Below are 26285 nucleotides of genomic sequence, written 5' to 3' on the forward strand. Positions count from 1 at the left end.
GCAGCATGCTTAGTGTGAAGAATGAGAATGCTACTGATGTGATGAGGACTTTTAAACTGTAGATGATGCTAGCAAACAAAGGATTGTTTTTAGTTGCCTTGTTAGCAGTCTTTCTTATTCCGTTAGCATTTTTTTCCCAAAAGTTACAGTTTGCTCTATCAGCTTGCCCTAACTGATACAGATAGATATTATTATCCTCATTTTATAGATGAAGAAACTAGGACCAAGAGAGTTTAGGTTGCTTGTAACAGTAAAAGGTGTGTGCGTGGTGAGGGGTGGGGAGAAGGGGGTAGAGAAGCGAACTCCGAAATCGTGCTACCGAAAACTGTGTACAAAGCCTTCACTCGAAGTAAAGTGGATGTAAGATATTTTGACAGTAATCGACTCTTTATGGATATTCATGAGTTAAAATGTTGAGATTAACTAGTAATGTATAATTTTGAAGAACTCAATATAGTAATAATAACAACAATAACCACTTCTATTCCACTACTGCAGCTATCCTAACATGGTATATAATATCTCTGTCAATGTAGATCCTGGGTTAGAAATCCACGTTTTTCTAAAGGCTTCTGACTTCCACATTCTCACACATCCTTGTAGTCTACAAGGTATGTCTATTCTATTTCCTCAACATACCTTTTATTTATGCCCTTCTTCTGTGAAAATCTTTGTCATCTGTTGTCTAATGTCCCCTGTCTCTAATTTCAACCTTTCTTAGCTACATTTTATACTATCACCATAGTGAAATATTTAACAAGTAAATCTGATAGTATCATTCTCCTGCTCCAACAATTCAGCCCACAATTAATTCACATTGTGGACTTATCAAGCGCTCCATGATCTTGCTCTTATCTACAAATGCACTTTCATTTACTTCATCTTTTTCTTGAATTTATGAGATAGAAACTTTAAACTATAACAGGTACAGGACATTATCAGATTTAATATTCTGTATTGGTCATTTGCAATGATGACTTTGGAAATATATGGATATAATAGTATCTACAACATATGGCTGTTAGGATGGCTAAGAAAACATATGCAAAATGTGCAGTGAAGGTTTAAACTCTCTATCCTGGCTAATGTGTAGAAGCAAATGACTTGACTGAAATGAAAGTTTGCCAATTGTCTATAATCTAAGCATTAATTTGTAATATTCTTTAGTATAAAATTTATGAAATACTCAGGACCTATATATCCAATTTGTCAATGACCTTTAATTATAGATTCCTGAACACATCTGCAATGTTCATGATTCTGTAGATTTGCATATCATACTCTTCTGCCTATAGCCTCCTATAGATGGGTAATTTATCTAAAAACTACCTAATCAATCATTCTTTAAATCTTACCTAACATTATAACTTTATTGTGAAACTTTTATTCCCAAACAGAATCCGGTTAATTTCACTTACGTTAACAGTGTCCTCATGTTATGCCATTACAATTTTTGTAGTTTAATGTATCACATCATGTGAGACTGTGTAATCTTAGATATTTGTATTATATTGGGTTGTAGTAAAACTTGTTTCAATGTATATTATCAAATTGCCTTTTAAGCTGTTTGTATCATATTTTTTCTTATCCAATTGTAAGTTTCTTCAGAGTGTAAATGTTAACTATTCATATTCTTCATATTATTTAGGAAAGTGTTTAGCACAAGGTTGACATTTAATGTTTACAGAATCAAACATATAACATAATATATGCATGTGCGTTTATTCAGAACTTACACAATATTGTACTCCATTTTATCCTCTAGATTTTGTGGTGAATTTAAAATATGTTCACAAGTTCTTTGAAACTCCTTCCATCAAGAAGTGGGTTTAATTACCCCTTCCTTGAGTGTGGAAAAGATTTGCATATAACAGATAGCAACTGATGAAAGTGACTGTAACTTAGGAGAATAAGTCATAAAAGGTTTTGTGTTTTCCTTCTCACTCTAACTTTTGAATCACTAACTTTGAAGGAAGTCAGCTAACACATCATAAGGACACTCAAAAAGCACTTTGACAAGTCTACCTATCAAGGATTTGACAACTCCTGCTAATAGCCATGCTAGTGAGTCATCTTGGAAGTAGGTATGTCCCAGGCCCAGCTGCAGATGACTGCAGCCTGGCGGGTAGCTGGACTGCAATGTCATGAAAGATTCAATGTCATGAGACATTCTAAGTAAGAATACTTAACTAAGCTACTCCCCAAATCCTGACCTCCAGAAACTATGGGATAATAAATGTTTGTTGTTTTCATCTTCTAAGTTTTAGGGAAATTTGTTTTGCAGCCATAGATAACTAATACTTTATAGATTATAGTAAGACTATTCTTGTATTCTCTAAGAACTTGTAATACACTGCATCTATGGGAAATTCATACTCGTCCATAGGATGAAATTATAATGTAAAATAGTTTATTATACAGTGCAAAATTATCAATTTAACAAATATTTACCAAACATCTACTGCCTTACTGAAAATAAATATATGCATTATAACCTAGGAATTTTACTTCTGAGCATATATTACAGAAGAATCCCCATAAATCAGAGGCAGGACATGCAGCAGCATATTTACTGTGGCGTAGTATACAGTGGTAGGTGTTATAGATAGTTTGGAATCACATCACGAGGGAATGGAGTAAAAAAAGTATGATGGATGAAAAGTATAATGGATGCATGCTAAAAATATTTATTGTACAACAATTAAACATCAAACAAGATAGGCAGATAAGAATGGATATATCTTAAAAACATAATGTAAAAATGTAACAAACACGATGCATAATACGCTTAATACAAATTGAATAGGTGTACTTGTATGTCATTAAATGTTACAATAGCACATCCATCATTTAAGGACATATATCAAGCCCCATACGGTAGGTATGTCTTTTGGCGAAGGGAATGGAAGTCAGAATAAGGGGTTTAAAAGGGCAAACTACATATATTCATGAAATGAGGCAGGGTCCCTGGTCTAGAAAGAAAATGGTAACTATGAAATGTAACTTAAGTCTCTGTACCTAAGTTTCAAAAACGTCAAACCAGACACATAAAACAAAATATAAAAGCAAAACAAACAAACAAAAAAACCCAAAAACCACTTACTACATTTCTTGTGTTGGGGATTTAAAATACAATAGCAAAGAAGAGAAATAGTTCCACTGGGGCTTTCATTCTCAATATGTAAGTGAAACAATAAATAAACAGGAAAATATTAAGAAAGCATAAGTGCTGTGAAATGGTTAAGGGTGTGACATGATCGATAATAATGCATGAAGACTACAGTGGTTAGGGAGCCTTGGGAAAGCCTCTCTGTGGAGGCGATGTTTCAACTGAAAGCCAAATGATTAGAATTAGCTCTCTGTGCAAAGATGTACAAAAGGATATGTGTTCCAGGTAGAGTGCAGATGCCTCGGCTTGGCAAGAAAGGGATAACAAAGATCAATGTGGCTGTAACATCATGAGTTCATTGAGAGTGACAAAGCAGGATTATGTCAGTCATTAGAAACAGGTTTAGATTTTAGCATTAGTGAAAAGGAAATCAGTGTAGAAAAAAATTAGGTTTTACAAAATAAACATCATGACTGCTGTGTGGAGAATGAATTCAAAAGAAGGGCAGGAGTGGAATGACATAGACTAGTTATGATGCTACAGCTATAGTTACACTTTTAGGAAGACATATAATTATTCTAGGCAGTGATGGAAACAGTAGGGTTTGAAAGATTCTAGAAGAGTCTCTAGAGACAGGCAGGAGTCATACAAACCAATTGGATTAGATGAGCATCTTCAGTTTTATTCCAGAGCAAATGGGTAAAAATAAAATTGCATGATCTGATTTATAAAATGATAGCCTACATTTTAACTCATGCTTTTGGGAGGGATATTAAATTTGCATAATGCACAAACATTAAATATATGAGTAATAATAAAATGTCAACATTTGATGTCACTGGTCCTACACAGCTGGAACATGAGCTTTTAGGACAAGGCAACAAGCCTCCAGAGGAGGCTGGGAAAAGTTATAGAGAGGTATATCTCAGTGCCTCTTTACTAGAGGGTTAGTGACAAGTTTAGTGACCTGCTGAAGTCCACATGTTATTTAAGGATGATTTACCATCTAGAATAGTAAATGTATATACATCAATTAGCATCAGAAGTGTCTGCCAATGCCTGGCTTGATAAGACTCTGACCTTTCTTAAAGATAATCTTTCCAAGAAACCTAGATTAATTCTGTTGGTTGAATCTCCACAAAGCATTACTACATTTTTGATAACAAATGCATATGGGAATTAATCCTTTCAAGTTGCTGTTAAAAGTACTCAACAAAAATAAAGAATTAGTCATGCTGTCATGATAGAATTTTAAATAATAGGTTTTTAATGGTATACACATAGTTAAAAGCTCTTTCATGGAAATGTTTCTGGGAATATTCCCTGTTTCACTTATGCTTGATGCTTTTCTTCCATTTGTTAGTAGAATTGGGAGTTCATGAATTTTAGTACTGTGGAGATGACACTTCTTTTCCAAAGCATTTAGAAATTTGTTATTATTTTTAATATAGTGGTTGTTCTTAATTTTGGTGTGTATGCATACAAATGGGCAATGGAAACCACTTTTGGAAATTAAAGTAATATTGTAAAAGTAGCCAGAAATCATAATTGTGTACATTTCATGTTCCATGGAGAAAACAATAATCATGCCAATGACAAATATGTTTGCTTTTAATAAAATTACCAATGACACTTGCATGCAACTCCTTGATTTCTGGTTATAGCCCCAGGCTAAACTAGAGCTTCATGTATTCATCTCGAACATGATTTTGTAAAGGGGTAGATTATAAATTATAAATTAATGAATAACTATTTCTGCTTAGTTTGTATTCTTCATATTATCTGAATATTGCAGGTTGTCTATAATATACGTAAAAAGGCAGAATACAGCACAACATATATCACTATGTCCTATTTTATTAAAATTTGTGAATATTTCTCTAATTCTCTTATCTCCATACAAAGATGCACATATGTAAAATAATGCACACATTACTATAGTAGCCAACTTCTTGTGGAACAAAATTATCTTACCATGAAATGTGCTTAAAATTAAGTCTAGAAATAATAAGACAATTAAGACTAAGGTGTGTGAGTGTATGTATGTTTGTGTGTGTAGCAAACATCTTCTATTCACCCCACAACAAGAGGCACATGCCCTGGTTTCCTATTTTGTTAAAAGTGAAAAAAAAATTCGAAGAGAGAAATTCTAATACAGTGCAATCATATTAAGAGAGTATTAATATTCAAAATCTCCAGAATATAATATATTGATTTTTTTGAAAGTTTTCTTTATATTTTGTTTAAAAAAGAAAATTAATACATCTGACTTAGAGTTTTAAAAAAGACTTAATTAGCAATGCACTTAAAGATCTAACAATCATTGTTTAACAAAATCACTATCTCTTAGGCTATGTACCTAGCCACCTCAGCCACCACAGCTGAACTCAGTTTCTCACATGGATTCTTTCTTTTCTATTCCTATTAGCAATGCACTAATTGCAGTTTTTCTCTAATGCTTACATTATTCCAGGATACTGCTCACCTTCTTCCCTGCCTTCCCTCTTTGAATAATCTTGTTTGTCCAAATTTTTAACCTAAAATAATGCTTCAGTTATTATTTTCTTCATTGAAAATTAAATTACTGTGAGCTTACAATTTTAACATATGCAAACATTTTTCTTTTTCCAATCATCTAATTCAAATTTATCATATAGTCTGCATAAGTCTTGTAATTTAAGGGTAGCCATTATTCTTACCTTAATTTTTACTCATAAATAAATATTAAGAGACTTTTCCAAAATACTAATAGGAAGCAAATGTAAATCTAAAAGAGCTATGAGAAGTGTATACGGGATAATCATGGTTGCCAATTATTGAGTACTTACTACATATCAAGCATTTATTAAACACTTGAAATTCAACCAGTCATTTATTTAAATTGGCCCCAAGTAAATTGAATATATATTTATATAAAATTCTTGTTTAAAAACTGGGGTATGGTAATTAATCAAATTAGTCTATTATAAGTTCTCACAATATCTCACAATATCTGGATGAAAAGCTACACTTTTCCCCAGTTTATAGATAAACTGAGGTATAGTGTACCTATGTGTCTTGTTCACTATGAGACAATAAATATTTGAACATGACTCTTTTCAAATAAAACATTCTGTTTTTAATCTCTAGACTCCACTGAAGGAGGTTTGGGGAAAAAAGGCAGGAGTAAAATTTTGAAGGCCCAAGGCAATATAATTTTTTCTTTGTGAGCTATGAAGAATTATAGATGAAAGAGAGTAAATAAAGATGCCACTTTATCCGATTTTTATTTTTGGAAAAGAAATACTCTGATTGGCATGTGAAGGAAAAATTGAAATGATCTGAGACAGGAGGCAGGGAGCTATATCCCAACTAGACATACAAATATTCTTTCGGGTGAGAATTCTAGACTTGGAACCAAAGGAAATAAAAACAAGCCTGAAAAAATGCATAATATTAGAGACAAGACGGGGAGAAGGAAGTACAATACAAGAATTGTCTGGAATGATAATGGTGTGATTACAGAAGTAGCACATCGGGAGGATGTGAGATCATAGAAACTGAAAAGAGAGAATTTGAAAAAAGAGCAAAGCCAGTATGGTTTTTAAGGATTACAGGTTGACAAGAAGTGATAAGCCATTTGATCTGTCAATTAGCTGCTCATTATTTTAAGACTGATGGAAGAAGATAGCAATAATGGAGTGAAAGCCATGCTTCAATGTTTAAAGACTGGATAATATTAGATAAGAAAGAGGAAACTAAAAGAGAAGAAAGAAAAGAAGTACATATTGATTAAACTGATTAAATATAAATTATGTTAGATACTTTATATATGCTGATTCTTGTAACCATGACAACTGTCTTGTCTTCCATTCCACAAATGATGCAACCTGACCTTATAGAAATTATGAAAAGACTTTCTAGTTTTGTTTGTTTGTTCATTTGTTTTAAGATTAAGTTTTGCTCTTTTTGCCCAGGCTGGAGTACAATGGTGTGAGCTCGGCTCACAGCAACCTCCGCCTCCCAGGTTCAGGCGGTTCTCCTGCCTCAGCCTCCCAAGTAGCTGGGATTACAGGCATGCACCACCATGCTCGGCTAACTTTGTATTTTTAGTAAAGAGGGTTTCTCCATGTTAGTCAGTCTGGTCTTGAACTCTCGAACTCAGGTGATCTGCCCGCCTCGGCCTTCCAAAGTGCTGACATTACAGGTGTGAGCCACCATACCTGGCCAAGACTTCCTAGTTTTTGAATGGTAGATCCCCAGCAACCCAAACAAATGTATTTATTAGTATTATGAGAATCTTTATTTCAATGAAGACTGCTAAACATGAGTTACCCACGATTTGAGGTGGAGAAGTCATTGCATAAGTTAAAAACCAAATCTTTGAATTATTCAGTTCAAATCACCTTCCAGATATGAAGCAAGAAATATCGGAAAGCAGGCATGAGTCAGAAAATGACTTGGTAGCTCATTCCAGACAAGAGAATTGTAGGAAAACCCAACAAGCTCAGATGTTAGTTTTTGTGCTTTGCCCTCTGTGTTGAGCCTTGGTATAGGTGGCATTTGTGGTGGGCAGGGGTTGGGGGAGACATAATTGAACCCTGTGAAACTTGGGGATCAGGGCATAAGGGAGCCAGCAGCCCATCTGCAGAGTTGCAGAATTGAGGCTGGGTGCAGCTTTTCAGAGACACCAGCAACACAGACGGGTGGGTCTCAGAAAGGCTGGTAGAATGGCCATGGCCTTCTTTGGGTCCAGACCAAGAAAGGACAAAGGACCTCAGTGACCTGAGTACAAAGACGAGGAAGGTGCTGAGTGGCCTGTGTAGCTTTGTGTCCTTCAGAGCCTGAGTCCAGATCATATACATCTCAATGGCGGCAGCAGGGACAGGCAAACAAAACTGGAGCTCCCCAACAGTGGGGCTTAGAAAATCCATCCTGGGTTTAGAATTAACCCAAGAGAGAAGGAGAGAAAAAGTCTTGAGAGGGAATTTTATAACTGATTGCAACGAAATTACAGACCAGAGTTGAACTTTAGATTTATAAAGAATATACCTAAAAGTGCTTAGATTACATTTCTACATTTGGTAAAATAGATGGGTCACTGTCAGAAGACTATATCATGGAAAAAACAAACAAACAAACAAACATGATCGGCCAGGAGCAGTGGCTCACACCTGTAATCCCAGCACTTTGGAAGGCTGAGGCAGGTGGATAGCTTGAGCCCAGGAGTTTGAAACCAGGCTAGGCAACATGCTGAAACCCCGTCTCTACTAAAAATACACAAAGTAGCCAGGTGTGGTGGCAGGTACCTGTAATTCCAGTTACCCAGGAGGCTGAAGCGGGAGAACCACTTGAACCTGGGAAGTGAATGTTGCAATGAGCTGAGCTCTGACCGCTGCACTACAGCCTGGGTGACAGAATGAGATTCTGTCTCAAAAAAGAAAAAAAAAAGAAACAAAGAAAAGAAAAGAAAAAAAATGATCTTTGTCATCTGAAATTTGAGAGTGTGACTTGCAAAATCATATTGACTATGAATTATTTTATTAATTTTTATGTGTGAAAAAATACTAGATCTGTTGCTAATAAAGAACATTAGAAAGAAAGGGGGGCAGGGAGACTTGAAGGAAATAGTAAACATTTTCAAGTCACTGTAGGAAAGGAGCAAAAATGTGACTTTATTGCTGAGTGATATTTAGAATTCAGTCAAGCCAGATTTGAGGGAATATAGCATATGATGTAAATATACATCGTTAAGGTTTTCTCCAGGCAACATTTAGTGTTACCTTTCTCATGTTTACAGGCCCAATATTATATCTATTGTAAACATGTTTTGGTTACTCATTATGTTAAGTCAAGGAGCTACCCCATGAATAAACCACAATCCTTGTCTCTGAGGGCTTGCTTTCTATCGGAAAAGACAAACATAAGCAAATAAATACGATACAAATATAATAAGACAAAATGGAGAAATATTAAATTCCAAAAGACAATTTCTAATTTTGTTGTAGAGAAAGGGGTTAAGAAAAGTTTTTAAGAAAGGAGATAATATTTCAACTGGGTTTTGTAAACATATATAGCAAATACAGGAAATAGGTTAAAATAATTTAGGAAAAATCAGGTAAGCTCTACTTAGAGTATTTTTTATTTTGTTAAACATTACCATAAGCATTTCTCCACTTAAACTTTATTTCTTTCAAATATTGTTCATGTTGAAGTGAACCTATACAAACACTTTTCACTAATGTTCAAAACCATCTTGATTATTCTTTTAAATATACTTGTATTGTTAGTCTACAGATTCATAGAAAGATAAGAAGATGCAAAATCTACACTTACATGTAATGCTATTATTATTATATACTTATTAAATGACTTCATTTGCCATGAAACATAATTTACCTGATATGTCTGTTTACTTAACCACACTGTATAAAAATGCACCACACCGAACTATATAAATGCATATAAACATACTATTAACTATTAATCTTATGGCAAGTATAAAAGTCAACTTTTATATTAATACAGTTTAATTTTATTTTATTTCCTAAAACTATAAATTTTAGGATAAAAATAAATTAATTTTGACATTGCTCAACATCAAAATAAACTTTAATAAAGTAATAAAATAATAAAAATAATACAATTTAATAAAATAATAAAATAAATAAAAACTTTAAAATTAAAGCTGTAGAATATGTTTTCAAACTTAGTGAGATGAACTGCATTTCAAAATAGCACATAAACATTGAACTAGTCACATAATTCAAGGATACCAAAATTAGCATTCCATGGATTCATTCATTAGAAAGTACTGGTGGCCTCTTTACCCATAGTGTAAAGCTATTCATGCCAGCAGCTTAAGACACTCAAGTTTGCCAAATTTCACAGGTGCTGCCTGAAGAGAATGATAGTTTGCCACTCCTCCCTCGCAAAAGACAAATCTCTATTCACAAGAACGGGAAAACTTACAGAGAGGCTATTTTTTAAAATCTTTGATGCTAATTCAAATAGGAACTTGACCAGTTATACCTCCTCTTAACAACAGGTGCAGAATTATACACTGACTCTCTTATAAATATTCTTGAAAGAATCCCTTGGCTTTAGCATTTTAATGCCATGTTTCTTTAAATGAGGGCTGTTTTTCATAGGTTTTCTAATTTGAATGTTATACTCTTGCAGACTGTACCTAATATATTTTACTAATGAAAATATCAAATGCCAATTGATTTGTGTCTTTCGTGCAAATTTTGCCATTAAGATATTAATATAATATATTTTATAGATTTTCTGCTAGTAAAAAGAAGCTCCTGTTTTTCATCAATACTAAATTGCTATAAATCTTAGTTATTTTCCCAGTAATAAAGATAATTTTATGCCTGGGATTTAAATTCATCTTCTTGATTGAGATGTTTGTTTATCTGCAGAGTAGTCGAGAAGACGTTGCACTAGACTGGGGCTCAATTCTAGAATTAACACCACAATTTGATAGCTGTATAACCTTTAGAATATCACTTAATATTTTAATCCTCCTTTTTTTCTTTTCCTTTTTCTTTCTCTTTTTCTTTTTCTTTCTTTCTTTTACTTTTTTGAGACAGAGTCTTGCTCTGTCACCCAGGCTGGTGTGAAGTGGCGCAATCTCCACTCACTGCAACCTCTTCCTCGTGGTTCAAGCAATTCTCCTGCCTCAGCCTCCTGAGTAGCTGGGTTACAGGCACGCACCACCACATTGGGCTAATTTTTGTATTTTTAGTAGAGATGGGATTTCACCATGTTGATCAGGCTGGTCTCAAACTCCTGATCTTATGATCAGCCCGCCACAGCCTCCAAAAGTGCTGGGATCACAGGCGTGAGCCACTACGCCCCACCTTAATTCTCATTATATTTCCTATATGTGTAAAATAAAATAATAAAGCCTGATTTGTACATCTCAGGTAGTTAATGTGAGGATCAAAAAAGATATTGGCTATGAAAAACATGAATAAAAGTTTAAAAAGTAAAAAACAAACATGAAAAGAAAAAAATGTATAAAATAGACTCTTTTTTTCCAGAAGAAAATACGGGAGAAAATCTCTTCAAGTTGTGATTGGCAAAAATTTCTTTGGATTCAACCTTTCTACCTATAGAAGAAAATAATTGATAAATTAGACTTTATTAATGGCAATCCACATTCTGGTCTACCACATTTACAAGTCAGCAAAAAAGTGCTTGCCTCAGAATATGTCATTAAGTATTTTCACCTAATAATGGGAATACAAACAGCTCAATAAAAAATGAACAACATAATTGAAGAAACATTTTACATAACCTGATATATGAAGGGTCAAGCAGCATCTGAAATGATACTAACCATGATTAGTTGTGTGGAAAGGAAATCTCACTCTAGTCAGAAACTGTAAAACTTCTAAAGATTTGGATATGGCTGGAGATAAAAACAGAGTAAAAGAAAGGTTTTTACTTTTGCATTGGCATTGGAAATGATAAGATTCATGCTATGCTTAAGTAATTCTATTTTAATACGTGTGTGTTGATCTCTGTTTTTACAGAAAATGCCATGTGCAAAGGTATAGCTATCTTGGACACTAATTTGAGTGGGATTTCGTTTTCATTTTTTACAATTTAATTTTCTTTTTTCGTTTTTTACTTTTCTGTAAGTGTTTGGCACCTTACTTGTCTTCATTTTAATAGTATTCAGATGATAGCCTCTCAGAAATATTTTTATCCTTGAAAAAATATAACTTTCAAATATAAAAATTTAAAAATATGGAATCGAAGTACTCCTGAGACAATCTAATCTAATTATCAAATAGCTCACTTTTTGCTTCTGCAATATGTTTTATTTAGGAAGAAAAAATTTGACCTTTCTGGACTAAAGAGATCTGAGATAAAAGGAGAGACTAAAATGATGGCTGGAAAACTGTTATCGAAAAAAATTTCCTGAAAGCTTGTAAGTAGTTTTTATTTTTCCTTCTCCAGACATTAGAATTTTGGCTTTAGTTTTCTTTGTTATCTGAAGAAAGAAAATAGGGGAAGAGAGCCTAGCTACCCCACTTCCTTCTTTAAAGTAAAGATGATTTGTAAGAAGTTTTCAATTAAAAAGTTAAAATGTTTTTAAATACACAAAAACATAGAACTGTACATCAGCTTGGAGTGGAGGAATATAATACACTTGACTGATTATCTTTCTAAATATTTTTGGCTTCTGCAGAACAGCACAACTCTTTGAAGTCAGATTACCTCTACCACACGGAGACTGCTGGCTTTCAGAAGATGTGTCCACTCAGTTCAGTTTGGTTAGGCCAAGAGAAATAATAAAATCATGCAGACGGCATGGAAACAGATGCAGAAAATGTAATGCTCTCCAGCTTCTGAATGCAAAGAGAAACTGGCTCACCAATGGAACTACTCAAAGGTCAAGCCTTTCAGCTAAAAATAGAAAACAGCCTTTTCCTAAGGGAAACTGAGGGACCATTCTCATCCCTGCAGGACCAGTAGTTCTTTGGGGATATGGAAATAATAATGGAATGTTTTGGGAGGGATGCTTCAACAATCAACACCCCCAGAACTGAGTTCTTCCTCTATCTAGGCAATGTGTATTGTTATAGATGAGTAAGGGCTGAATCCAAAAACATTTAATGACTAGCACTGCATGGACACCAGCCCATCAGAACGAACACCCAACATATAAGAATGGTAGCAGCTCTTATACTGCTATGTTCTGGCTCTAGCTGAATGTCAGTACTCAGGTATGCCAAGACTATTTTAAGTCATTTTAGCCAAATGCAATGTGGTGGTCAGGTAATATCTCTTTATCAAATGCTAATTGGACTACAACATTTAGAATTGTGAGTCCCTAGACAGATTGGTAATCTGAAAGTTTATGAGAACTGCACAGCCATGACCATTTATAATTTATTGAAGAATATTATCAATAAAACATTTATCTAATTTCCTCACAAATTTATACAAGGAGCATGATGTCTGGTTGGCTTGTTTGGGTATTTATGTCCATGAAAATGAATAGGAGAGTATTAGGGGGGAAATTCTCCCTATTTGTTGTACAAGATTCTTTTTTTTTTTTTTTTTTTTTTTTTTGAGATGGAGTCTCGCTCTGTAGCCCAGGCTGGAGTGCAGTGGCCAGATCTCAGCTCACTGCAAGCTCCGCCTCCCGGGTCCACGCCATTCTCCTGCCTCAGCCTCCTGAGTAGCTGGGACTACAGGCGCCCGCCACCTCGCCCGGCTAGTTTTTTTTGTATTATTTTAGTAGAGACGGGGTTTCACCGTGTTAGCCACGATGGTCTCGAGCTCCTGACCTCGTTATCCGCCCGTCTCGGCCTCCCAAAGTGCTGGGATTACAGGCTTGAGCCACCGCGCCCGGCCAAGATTCTTTAAGGGAAGGCTGCAGAAACACCAAATAATGTACAGGCATAGGAGACATAAAATGTGTCAAGAAAATTACAGGAAATTTCAGTATCAATTAATGTCTTTTTGAAATGCAAGCCCTGCTTTTTTTTTTTTTTTTTTTTTTTTTCTCTTCCTCTCTTTCACTAAACTGGCTCATAACTAGTATCTTCCCTCAGTGCTCATATAAAATAATGCAATGGCATCCATAGCATCCATATTTCATTCTCTAATGCTAACCTGCCCTAAAACAAAGTGGAAGTTCAAGGAGAGTATCTGACTCCAAGTTTCGAGGAGGGGAATTCATGATAGCCCTGGAATCTTGTTAATGGACAACGGCATCATCAACTGTGTAGTCTCATCTGGGATGGTCATATCCTACAGAAATTTCAACCCATTGTGATGTAGCCTTTCCTCTAGGTGGTCACTTTATTTCCATTAAGATACTTTATATTTTAACAATTTAAATTAGAAAACTAGGTATATTCATCTTTTGTTTCCATTTTTGTATAATTTTTTAGATTAAAGTTGTATCATTTTTATAAAAGATTGCCTTCCATAGTTTCTTGTTGCCTGGAAAAATCTAAATATTTCTAACCTTCTAAAGTCAGAAAAATTTTACCTATGAACAAATTTTATCTTCATACTTTTCAAAATGGGTATTTTATCACCTTTCCCAATGATCTGTCAGTAATCCTCAATAACTCTCTGACTATGTTTTCTATTACTATACTCTCCTTGGGAAGCCACAGGGGCTACTCACTATTCCTGGCGCACAGCAGGCCCCACTGCACCTCAGGAATTTGAACATGCTGCTGTTCAGTCAGCCTGTAATTCACTTCTCCAGATATACATATGGCATACTGCACTCTCACCTTCTTCATATCTTTGCAGACTGTCTTGCTTAAAATTGCAAACACAGTAAGAAGCACATAGATGCCTCACCCCTGGCATTTCCTTTTTTTCTTTTCTGGCTTATTTTTTCCATAGTACTAATAATCTTCTAAAATAATAGATAATTTGCCCATTTATTTTATTTTCTTCATCCCACTAAATCCTTAATTCATAATTTCTAGGCTATCTATATACGTTATATACAATCTCTCTCTATGTATAATTGTGCAGGCTGATGTATGTCCTGTGTCTATACATTACATTAAATTTTATCTGTTCAGTGAAATAAAAAAATGGTTACAAGTTCTCAGTAACTTTAACTTTTTGCATGTTGATTTTGTATCATGCAACTTTACTGAATTCATCTAAGAAACTTTAATTTTTTATTCTTTCTTCTTTATCAATTAAGACTTTTGTAACTATAAGCTTTATTTTGAGTCTAAAATTAATTATGTTCTCATAGTACTATGAAGTGCTCTCTTTTGAAATGCTTTCTTTAGAGTCTGAAATTTGCCTTTGAATTTTCTTTGAACAAAGGATTAAGTAGGAATAGGTCTCTTAATTTCCAATCAGAGAAGAATTTCATTTTTTAAAATTGCGTGTCAACAATTTCACTTAAATGTAAATTAGTACAACCACTGTGGAAACCAGTATGGAGATTCCTTAAAGAACTGAAAGTAGACCTACCATTCAATCCAGCAATCCAACTACTGGGTATCTACCCAAAGGAAAAAAGACATTATGTGAAAAAGACATGTGCATACACATTTTTATAGCAGCACAGTTTGCAACTGCAAAGACATGAAACCAACCTAACTGTCCATCAACCAAAGGGTGAATAAAGAAAATGTTATTATATATACATTCACACACATACATATATACACACATACTATGGAATACTACTCAACCGTAAAAAGGAATAAAATAATGTCTTTTGCAGCAACTTGGATGGAGCAGGAGGCCATTATTCTAAGTGAAGTATCTCAGGAATGGTAAAACTTGCAACTCTCATTTATAAGTGCGAGTTAAGCTATAAGGACTTAAAGGCATAAAAATGATATAATGGACTTTGGGGACTTGAGAGAGAAAGCTGAAAGGGGGGTGAGGGATAAAAGACCATACATTGGGTACAGTGTACACTGTTCAGGTGAGGAGTGCTTTAAAATCTCAGAAATTATCAATAAAGAACCACCTGCACCCCAAAACTATTGAAATAATTTTTAAAAAGAGTAAAAAATGTTCCCTTAAAATATTTAACCTTACTAGATTATGATAAAAGAAAATGACCTAATCTGTACCTTGTTAAACTTTTAACATCAGGGAATTAATGTAACCTTACACTAGTCTCTTGGTATACTTTCTCCTTGACAGTTTGTAGCCCACTTGAATGGTACACTCATAAGTCAAATTGCTACATATACGTGAGTTTATTTCTAGACTTTGTAGCATTTTCCATACTATTTCAATTACTGTACCATTTTATATATATTCACTATTTTAATTACTATATCATCATCACTATCATTAGTATCATTATCAAATAGATTGTTTGAGTTTTAATAAATGCTGAGATTTTGCACCTATAAAAGAGATTCATTTTCCTAATAATTTGGTAAGGAATGTATTTTAAAGTCCATTTATTGTGTGTATGGGCAAAAAGGAGGAGAAAAACTGTGCACCATAGCATGCTCATCTCACATGTCTGGCTTCAAGTCAACAACTTCAGCATTTGTCTATCATACATCCTGGCCTCTTCATTTCTAGATGGAAGTAACTGAAGGCAGATATGGCAAGCTACTCTTTCTGGACCACAGATTGGTTTCTCAGATTCCTATCTTTCTTCTCTCAGGGAGAACCAGAGGAACAAAGCAGTTTTTCAGGATGTCAAGTAGTGTATGGTTATAAAGGCACATATAGCAGTCCAATCTAACCATGAGAGGGAAACTGACTTCCAGCTTGTCTTTCCAAGACTGTGACAGCAAAAGAATTTTGTTTTGTTTTGTTTTTCTCACTGGAAATGTAACAAAGTGAGGATGAAAACAATTTCTTTAATCTAAAACACTAATTGCAAGGTATGGTAGATTAACCCATGGTGTTTTGAGGGAAAAAAATATGACTCAAATATTTTCTGTTTAGTGTAAATGATGTTTTATATGAGAGGAAAACAAAAGAATGTTCATACATATAAAGTGCTTTCAGATATTATAATCTCTAAATAGTTCTGAAAACATTGCTAATTAAACCAATTAATAGAATAATCAACTCAAGAAGGTATATAAACTTTATCCTGAAATAAATTATTCTTATTAGATGGTAAATTTATGCCAAAAAAATATCATCTTCTATTACTTTATTGTTTGTCCTTGTTTAGTAAGTTTTGACAGTAAAATAAGCCTATAATATACATAATTTGAAATTTAAAAATATTCAATATTGATATTTAAAATAAAATATGCTTATTAGTTGTGGGTGGCATGCATATTTACATGGAAAGCCCCATAGAGTATTATTTTAAAAACCTGAAAAAATGTACTTAAGCAAAGAAAGTTGCTAGATACAAAATAAATAAAAATGAATAGCCTACCAACAGGGAAACAAAACCCCTTAAGAAAATATAATAGGAAATAATACATCCACAAGGATATCAAAATATGTAGTATAAGAAAATAAATGTAATAAAAATATTGTGGGAATTTAAGGGAAATTTTGAATAAACAAAGAGCTTAGTCATTTTCTGAAGGGAAAAATAATTCTATACATATATTTTCTCCATTAATATTTTCCACTAATTTAATATTGTAATAAAATATTAATTAAATATCAATTTAATACAATATGTATTGAAATTTATATGGGAAAACAAGTAAGCAAATATAGTAAATAATATTTTTAAAGAGTGATAATGATAGTAGACCAGGATTGCCAGATATTAAAATACATTCTTAAGAAATAAAATAGTGTTCTAGAAGTGCTGTGGCTACACTGCTGAGTAGCCACTGAAAATTGCTTCATCTCTTTTGACTTCAGTTCCCGACTTATAATGAATACTTTCTTTACCAAATTATTATTAAAGTGAATCTCTTTTATATGTTCAAAGTCTCAACATTTATTAAAATTCAGAAACATAATCTATTTGATAATGATGATGATAATGATGGTGATGATGATATAGTAATTAAAATAGTGAATATATATATATATAATGATACAGTAATTGAAATAGTATGGAAAATGCTGCAAGGTCTAGAAACAAACTCACGTATATGAAGCAACTTGATTTATGAGTGTACCATTCAAGAGGGCTACAAACTGTCAAGGAGAAAGTATACCAAGAGACTAGTTGTAAGGTTACATTAATTCCCTGACGTTAAATACGTTAAATATTTAAACTCACTGAAATAAGAAAAACTGAAATGGAGTAGCTAAAAATGATTGATATTAACTTGGAACCATTACATAATACAATTCTTTTTTATATATTTTGCTTGGTGCTGAGTCTTTTTTCATCTGATTCAAGTCTTTTAAGAAAAGCTCTCTCTCATTCTCATTGCCTCTTCTTAATGAAATATCAGTCTTCTTTTTATGGAAATTATATTATGCATGCTGTATATTTTTACTCTCACCCATACTCTTCATGAACCTTACTTTTAAAATAAATTCTATCTCCCCATTCTTTATTTATAGTACTGCATTAGCTTGTTACAATTTTAGTGTAATAAACCAATTCTGTTCTTTTAGCAGTCTACTGTATTTATTTTAGTTTTAAATTTAGTAATCATATTTTTATCTTCTAAATTCTTTTTCTTGTTTTTTTTTATTTTTCCATTCCATTACTTAATGTTTTTTCCGTGAATTTAATACTTTCTCAAACTTTTCAATGATGATAGATTGGGAAGAACTAAGACACCTTCTTTAACAAACATGAGAAACCTGAGAAATAACATGGTAGAGTAATGAAGAACTCAACGACCAGACTGACTGAGTTTGGACTCTAGCTCTGCAACCAGTAGTTGAGTAATCTTGCTCAATTTGTTTAGATTATCAAAACTTCAGAGTCCTCTATTGTAAATTTAAAGTAAAACTGCAACCCACGTTATAACATTGTATTAAGCTAAAAATGAAAAATGGTAAAGCCTTTAGAACAGTGTTTGACACAAATGTTTGTACTTAATACATGTTAGCTAATAACTAGTTAAACATGACAGTTGTCATTAGTGAGTCAGTTCCAGGATAATCTCTTTTAGCTCGGCATGTCTGTGGCTCTTCATCAAGAGATATTAGTGGATTCCACCTAATGTGTCTTCTGCTATTTAGATAGACATTTTTATATCTTACATGTGGTGAATTGTGATTTGGTCAGCTTCAGCTTCAGTTTCATTCCTGTTTACTTTCTGCAGTTTATCTTTCAAAAAATCTCTCCATATTATTGCATATTGATGAATGATTTAATAATTTCAGGTAGTCAGTTAGTTTTGTTCAGTTCAATAGGAATTTAGATGAGGTTATAAAAGAAAAATCATGTATTTACATCATGATCATGTATTGCCCACCTTATGTTTTAAATATATAGTTGAGGGAGCATGTATGTTTTCGTAAACGTGTGTCAGTGTGTGTGTGTTAGTGTGCACTTAGTATATTGTTGAGTAGGGGTGTGTGTGTGTGAGAGAGAGAGAGAGACCCGGTAGAATAATATAAGGAATTATACTATTACTAAAGTATATTGTTTTTATATTTGTTTATAGCTAACTTTCCTGCTTATATGAGGTGACTTTGTTTCAGTTCAATAAAAAGTGTTACCTGAGATTTGATCTTTTGCATTTCCTTTGAGAAGCCTACATGAATTCTTCCTGCTGAGCTTAATACAACAACCACAGCAAACTGACCTTCATTTTCTCGAGTGTTCTTTGGTCACATCAATGTTCTTTTGTGATGTTCTATTTGCTGTTGTCTGAAGTGCATCTAGATTGTGAAATAGGAGATTTTTATTTCAATTGGCATTGATTTTTGAAATGTATTCACTCACTTTATAACTTGTGTTGGCTGCCTAAAATGAACAGTTTTTTTCAGTGTTAGGAATTTGTGATGGTATGGGTCTGGTAATATTTAGTTTTCATCCTCTCGATTTATAAACCATTTTCACTTTTAGAAAAGTGTCATAATTTAGTGCTCAAAGAAAAGAACTCCAGATTTCAGTCATATGCCATTTTGATGAGTTGGTATATACATGCATATCTATGTGTGTGTGTTTATGTATGTGTGTACATACATACATTCATACATATACATATTATAAAATAATGATGCTAAAAGGTGGTGAGGAAGATTATTTACATGTACTTTTTTGTCCTCTGCATGAGGATTCTGACACATACTATTGAGATTAAAGATTGCATACTGCATCTAAATGGTGTTACCAAATTAGGCATTAGATTAAATGTATCATTAAAGCAACTTAAATTAGATTTTCCCCACTGAATTGAGAAAGTTTGATCAGAAATGATATCATTTGTAAGATTTACCTGATTTCTAGGTGTTTAGTACAACATCATATTATTTATTAGTACTATCATTCAGAATAAGCAGTTTAGGACAAATATCTACATATTTACCTAATGACAGTTTTGAAATAACCAGTTTCATTTATATGCATTGATGCTTCCAATATTATTTGTATGAAAGCTGACAAAAAAGATTCTCATACTTTGAGAAAACACTTTGAGTTATTCCTCTTTTATGCATGCACTATTATATTTTTTAGAACAAGAGATTTTTAAAATGCTACTCTAATCTCAGTCAGATGACACCAATATCATGGTGTCTATCCCTGGCCACAACATTTTAATGGGAAGTGTTTAGGAGGAAAGGTCATAGATAAAGATAAATAATTTTGATATATGAGATGGGATTCTGTTTTGAGATAACAAAACCACCACATCATTAGACTAGAAACCCCGTCTCTACCAAAAATACAAAAAAATAGTCGGGTATGGTGTGTGCGTTTAATCCCAGCTACTCGGGAGGTTGAGGCAGTAGAAACGCTTGAACCCGGGAGGCAGAGGTTGCAGTGACACCAGATCATGCCACTGCACTCCAGCCTGGGTTACAGAGCACGACTCAGTCTCAAAAAAAAAAAAAAAAAAAAAAAAAAAAGACATTCAGTTTCCTATTTATTTGGCAGTTTAAAAGGCATCCACTTCAAAAATGTAAGTAAAATTGTTTACAAGTGATTTGTTGTGGGAAGTCAAGGACCCTGAATGGAGGTACCGACTGAAGCCGTGGCAGAAGAACATAAATTGTGAAGATTTCATGGACATTTATTAGTTTCCTAAATTAATTATTTTATAATTTCTTACACCTGTCTTTACTGTAATCTCTGAACATAAATTGTGAAGATTTCATGGACACTCATCACTTCCCCAATGAATATCTTTGTGATTTCCTATGCCTGCCTTTACTTTAATCTCTTTTTTGTTTTTTTGTTTTTGTTTTTGTTTTTTTTTTTTTTTGAGACAGAGTCTCGCTCTGTCGCCCGGGCTGGAGTGCAGTGGCCAGATCTCAGCTCACTGCAAGCTCCGCCTCCCGGGTCCACGCCATTCTCCTGCCTCAGCCTCCTGAGTAGCTGGGACTACAGGCGCCCACCACCGCGCCCGGCTAATTTTTTGTATTTTTTAGTAGAGACGGGCTTTCACCGTGTTAACCAGGATGGTCTCGATCTCCTGACCTCGTGATCCGCCCGTCTCGGCCTCCCAAAGTGCTGGGATTACAGGCTTGAGCAACCGCGCCCGGCCTACTTTAATCTCTTAATCCCATCATCTTCTTTGTAAACTGAGGAGGATGAATGTCACCTCAGGACCCTGTGATTGTATCAACTGCACAAATTGTTTGTAGAGCATGTGTGTTTGAACAATGTGAAATCTGGGCATTTTAAAAAAAAGAACAGGATAACAGCGATGTTCAGGGAACAAGAGAGGTAACTTTGAACTTGCCGCCGGTGGGCCAGACGGAACAGAGCTATATTTCTCCTCTTTCATAAGCAAATAGGAGAAATATCGCTGAATTCTTTTTCTCAGCAAGGAACATCCCTGAGAAAGAGAATGCGCCCTGAGGGTAGGCTTATAGATGGCCCCTTTTTAAGGTGTCCTCGTCTTTTACGGTTGAAGTCGAAGGGATGAAATAAGCCCCGGTCTCCTATTAATAAGTTTCCCAGGCTTATTAAGTGGAGGAAAATTCCCATCTAATACATTTTGGTCAGACAGGTTGTCTGCTCTCAAACCCCGTTTCCCGGTAAGACGTTATCAATGACAATGTGTGTCCGAAACTTCATTAGCAATTTTAATTTCACCTCATCCTGTGGTCCTGTGATCTCGCCCTGACTCCATTTGCTTTGTGATATTTTATTACCTTGTGAAGTATGTGATCTCTGTGACCCACACCCTATTCGTGCACTCCCTCCCCTTTTGAAAATCACTAATAAAAACTTGCTGGTTTTACCGCTGGGGGAACATCACGGATCCTGCCGACATGTGATGTCTCCCCCGGATACCCAGCTTTAAATTTCTCTCTCTTATGCTCTTTCTCTTTATTTCTCAATCCAGCCGAGACACTTAGGAAATAGAAAAGAACCCACGTTAAACATCGGGAGCAGGTTCTCACGATAGTGGTTCAAACACAGATGAGACCTACTAGAGTTGCAGTGCTATCTTAATTATGTTTAAAAAGCAAAAGTGCAACCATTCTAAAGATTTCACTGTCAAAAACATTATAAGATGTGGAGAAACATTAGTACCTTGGGATCTGTATGGATTTACACTATGTGGCTCATCTACAAACCATTGACAGTTATTGTGATATCAGCAAATAATCAGTTTATCAATTTGTACTCCATAATATTTTTCTCTCAGATGTAAGTTCCTGTATCAATATCAAAAGAAGAGTCTCACTTAAAGTAACTCTCTCTATTTGAGCCAAAATAAAAATTGAGATGAAAATCTCAGAAGTGAAGGTTATAAGAAAGAAATCTACCAAAAAAAAAAAAAAAAAAAAAAGTTATAGTAAATGAGTCAGAATTTTATTTGCTGGGATTTATCAAATTAGAATTTTACAAGGACATAGTGGTGTAATCTCTGAGTCCATTGGAGAAGGTAATGAAGTAATTGTTTGCCATAATTGATACCCATCACAAAGAAGACAACTAAAGTGTTGAGCAAAGAAGAATCTTCTAAAATCATTTTCAGCTCAAGGTAATTGCCAAATATTTTACTGTGATTGAAGTTACTATATTACAACCGAAGACAAGTCTAGAATCAAAAAACTGGGTAAAAAATGATGTGACACTGATCCCCAAGCATATATTTGAGCAAGTTAACAGGTATTTAAGGAAGTAGAAATTGAATTCTGAAAATTCCTTGTTTAAATTAATCTAATCATGTTTATTTCCTAATTGCAAAACTTTATGGAATATTTGGCCTGCATGCTTTGTAGGTTTCCAAAAAGGGCTGCAGTATTCAGGAATCTCCAAATTTGTTTAACCACCACTCCCTTTTAAGAAAGGAATGTATTAATTTGAGATAAAATATATTATCTTAGATAGATTTATTATTTTAGATAGTTGTCAGTAAAATTAATTCTTTTTAAATTAATTCATATATAGATACAGAATATTTTTGGTCCCTTTTGTTTTTTGTTAACTAACCATGGCATTCATTATCTCAACACTTCAGTTGTTTTCTAGTAGTTTTCATGCTAGATACCAATCTCAAGCAAATAATTATTTATTATCTTCTCAGACAGACTCAGAGTTTATCCTTTCTCTTTGTTGTAAAAATTGAATTTGATATGGTCCAAAAAACAACATGCCAGATCTCTATAAAAATAATGAGATGAGCATTTTGAACTATTACATATATGCACAAATATATATATATATCTCCACAGAAACCCCTCCACCACCCACAAAAAAAAACAAAGCCCTTTGACTCTGTTAGTATTGTCAAAATCAGCTATTTTTTTAAAAGTGCCTCTATTGGGTTGGGTCTGGACATCTTTGCTGTGTACATTGTGGGCTGCAGAGAGAGTTCACTGGACAAAATGTTGAGGTACTGAAGTCTATGTCCTAATCTTTCATCCATGAGAAAAAGATGAAGAAAAGCAAGCACAGAGCTATAATTCTACAGACTTTAATTTTATTTTATCATTATAGTGGCACTCTGCCTAAAATGCCCAAATTAGTGACTGGTATGGCTAACAAATAGTATAATTAAAGAGTACCAATAATTTTTATACATACATATAATACATATAAATTAGTTTAAAAATAAAACTAGTTTCAACTGACAACTATCTAAGATATAATAAAGTGAAAGATAATTAAAAGATCCCTGAGTAGGTTAGAGTAGAAATATTATGGTAAAAATTAAACCAAGGCCATTTTAGAGCCATGGTGACTGAAATGTAACCTATACCAAGAATTAGATGAAAATGCACAATATATATTTTTAAATGTAAAATTAAAATAAAGTATATTTAAAATTATACCTTGTATTTTAAAATTGAAGTTCTACATGTTAAAGAATATTTTATTATACACGTCTGTAACTATTATATTCTATATAATATTGAGAATTTTTGAAACTACATAAAACAGAAAGTAAACTAAAATTATATCCTTATAACCCAGAATGTATAAAGGTTGACATTTTCTCATATTTACTTTGCCTACTTTTTAAATAAAAGCAATATGCATTAAAAAAAAAAAAGAAAATTGGTAGGATAAGTGATAGGACAACTTTTACCTACTTCGAAACTTATTTAGAAGTTATCCCAATCAAAACAGTGGGGTACATGCACTATTTTTTTTTTTCTTCTGTTGTCCTCAGAAAGTTAATCTTGGTTCCCTTGAATCAGAATTCAGACAACTAAGACATTCTTTTTTAAGTAACACTTTGTTTGGATTTAGACCATTATCTTTACGCCCAATGTTATTTTGAGTGTGAAACACATGAAAGACATTTTGCAGAAACTTTATTAGTGTATTAGAAATACCTACACACAAGAAAAGGGGTTTTCTGTTTCTGAAATGGAAAATACTTATGTAAGCACCCTTCATGCACTGGGCACTTCATATTTGAATTTCTCCATAACATTTAATACATAATGTAAGGGTTTGTAAATTTACTGCTTCATTATTATCGAGGTATGTGCTTGTGAGTCATCCTGGAGTGCCTGAAACTCAAAAAATAATAAAATAATAAAAGATTATTTTATACATGTAAATGTAAGAAAAAAATAATATCCTAATTTTCCCTACAGTTTCATATAAAATTGCTTTCAGAAAAAGTACCTCACATTGATATATAAATCCAATTTTTAAATAAATCATAGATTCTATAACATTAAAGAATTTGGGTCAGCCGTGGTGGCTCATGCTTGTAGTCCCAGCTACTCAGGAGACTGAGGTGGGACGATCACTTGAGCTCATGAGTCAAGGCCACAGTGAGCTATGATCACACCAGTCTGAGCAACAGTGTAAGACTCTGTCTCAACAAAATAAATAAGTAATGAAATAATTTGGAAGTCATTCTGTAAGGTACTTTTATTTGTTGGGATGCAAGTTTGGCTCTAGTAATATAACTCAAATAACAGTAACTTAGACAAGATGGATTTTTTTTCCTCCCAAATAACAGTACAACATAAACAATCCATAACTTATATGGTGGCCTCAAAGATGCTGGGTTCTACAGTTCTTCACAAGTTTCTTCATGTTATGATTTTTAGTACTAGTCATCATATTTTCATCTTAGTTAGGGGAAAGAGAGAAGGAAAATGACACATATTCTTCTTCCCTTAAGAACCAATTTAGAAGTTTCATGCATTCCTCCCATTTATATACATGTATCCACCTTAAGTGCAAGGAAGGTCTACAGGTGTGATGCAGCATACACTCAGATGAAACTCAGGGTTGTACTAGTAAAGGAAGAGAAGATGTAAAGGAAGAAGAGTTTGTCTTCTGTCTATTAGCTACTTACAGGGAGAAGAACTTGATTTCAGGCATTCTCTATCCTAAAGAGTGATCCACATAACCCTGGGTGTACATGGGAGGAAGATTGGGAAAGACTGCAAGATCCTATCAGAAGATGCACAAAGTCAAAACTATTTTCATGGAAATAAATAAGACATTTTTCATTTGCATTGTTTTGACACTTGCACTGACAGTTCTAAGGCAATGGAGAGTAAACTACTGCTGAAGGCTTAGTACAAACCAAGTAATGGCACCAAACTGCTCTCCTAGTGGGCATATATTCTTTACTGATACATACTTGTAAAATAGAAAGAAATGTTTTCAAGAATGTTCATGTTGAAGTAAAATAAAGTTTACTGCATCTTAATCTTCAGTATAAATCTGCATGTCAAAACAAGACACATGAATAAAGGACTTATGCTGCAGACAGCACTATAATAGTTGATTTGAGGAAAATAACTTTTGCAATTATTTCAGTTGCAAGCTGATGTAGCCACTTTTTTCATGGCGAATCATTTTTACTTGATATAGTTTGACAGAAAAATGATGGTTATTCAGAATTGGACACTTGGTGGATCTGTTATCAAAACTTAAAAAGATGAGGCTGTTGCTTCAGGACAAACAACTGATTTATTTAACGGCAATGATAACAATAAAGCATTCAAGTGAACAATACAGACTTGGAAAACTTGTATCTGCTGCTAGAAGACTGACAGCTTCCTAAAATGCAAAGGCTTTTCTCATGAGTCCAATGATGATATGAAAAATAAGTTCTTTTGTTATTGCCTACTGATATATGTCAGCATTTGGAAGATTTTCATATCTAATTTGAAAGAGCATATATAGGAGTGCACGACATAGCTCTCATATAATGAATAGGTA

At 33.7% G+C, this 26285-nt stretch overlaps 1 protein-coding gene across 19 annotated transcripts in view; it reads right to left on the reverse strand.

Annotated features, from left to right (window-relative positions):
• BRINP3 (BMP/retinoic acid inducible neural specific 3) overlaps window positions 1-26285 on the reverse strand; it is a 400301-nt gene that overhangs the window by 32620 nt on the left and 341396 nt on the right. For 3 of the 19 annotated variants that reach the window (XR_012428565.1, XR_012428566.1, XR_012428564.1), the window contains exon 8: window positions 19270-19345. The exons of the other annotated variants lie outside the window; for them this stretch is intronic. The gene's annotated coding sequence lies outside the window, so the exon portion shown is untranslated. The remainder of the gene's footprint in view (window positions 1-19269; window positions 19346-26285) is intronic. 19 annotated transcript variants of the gene reach the window in all.

Source organism: Macaca fascicularis, chromosome 1 (assembly GCF_037993035.2).
Source record: "Macaca fascicularis isolate 582-1 chromosome 1, T2T-MFA8v1.1".
Classification (NCBI taxonomy): Eukaryota; Metazoa; Chordata; class Mammalia; order Primates; family Cercopithecidae; genus Macaca; species Macaca fascicularis.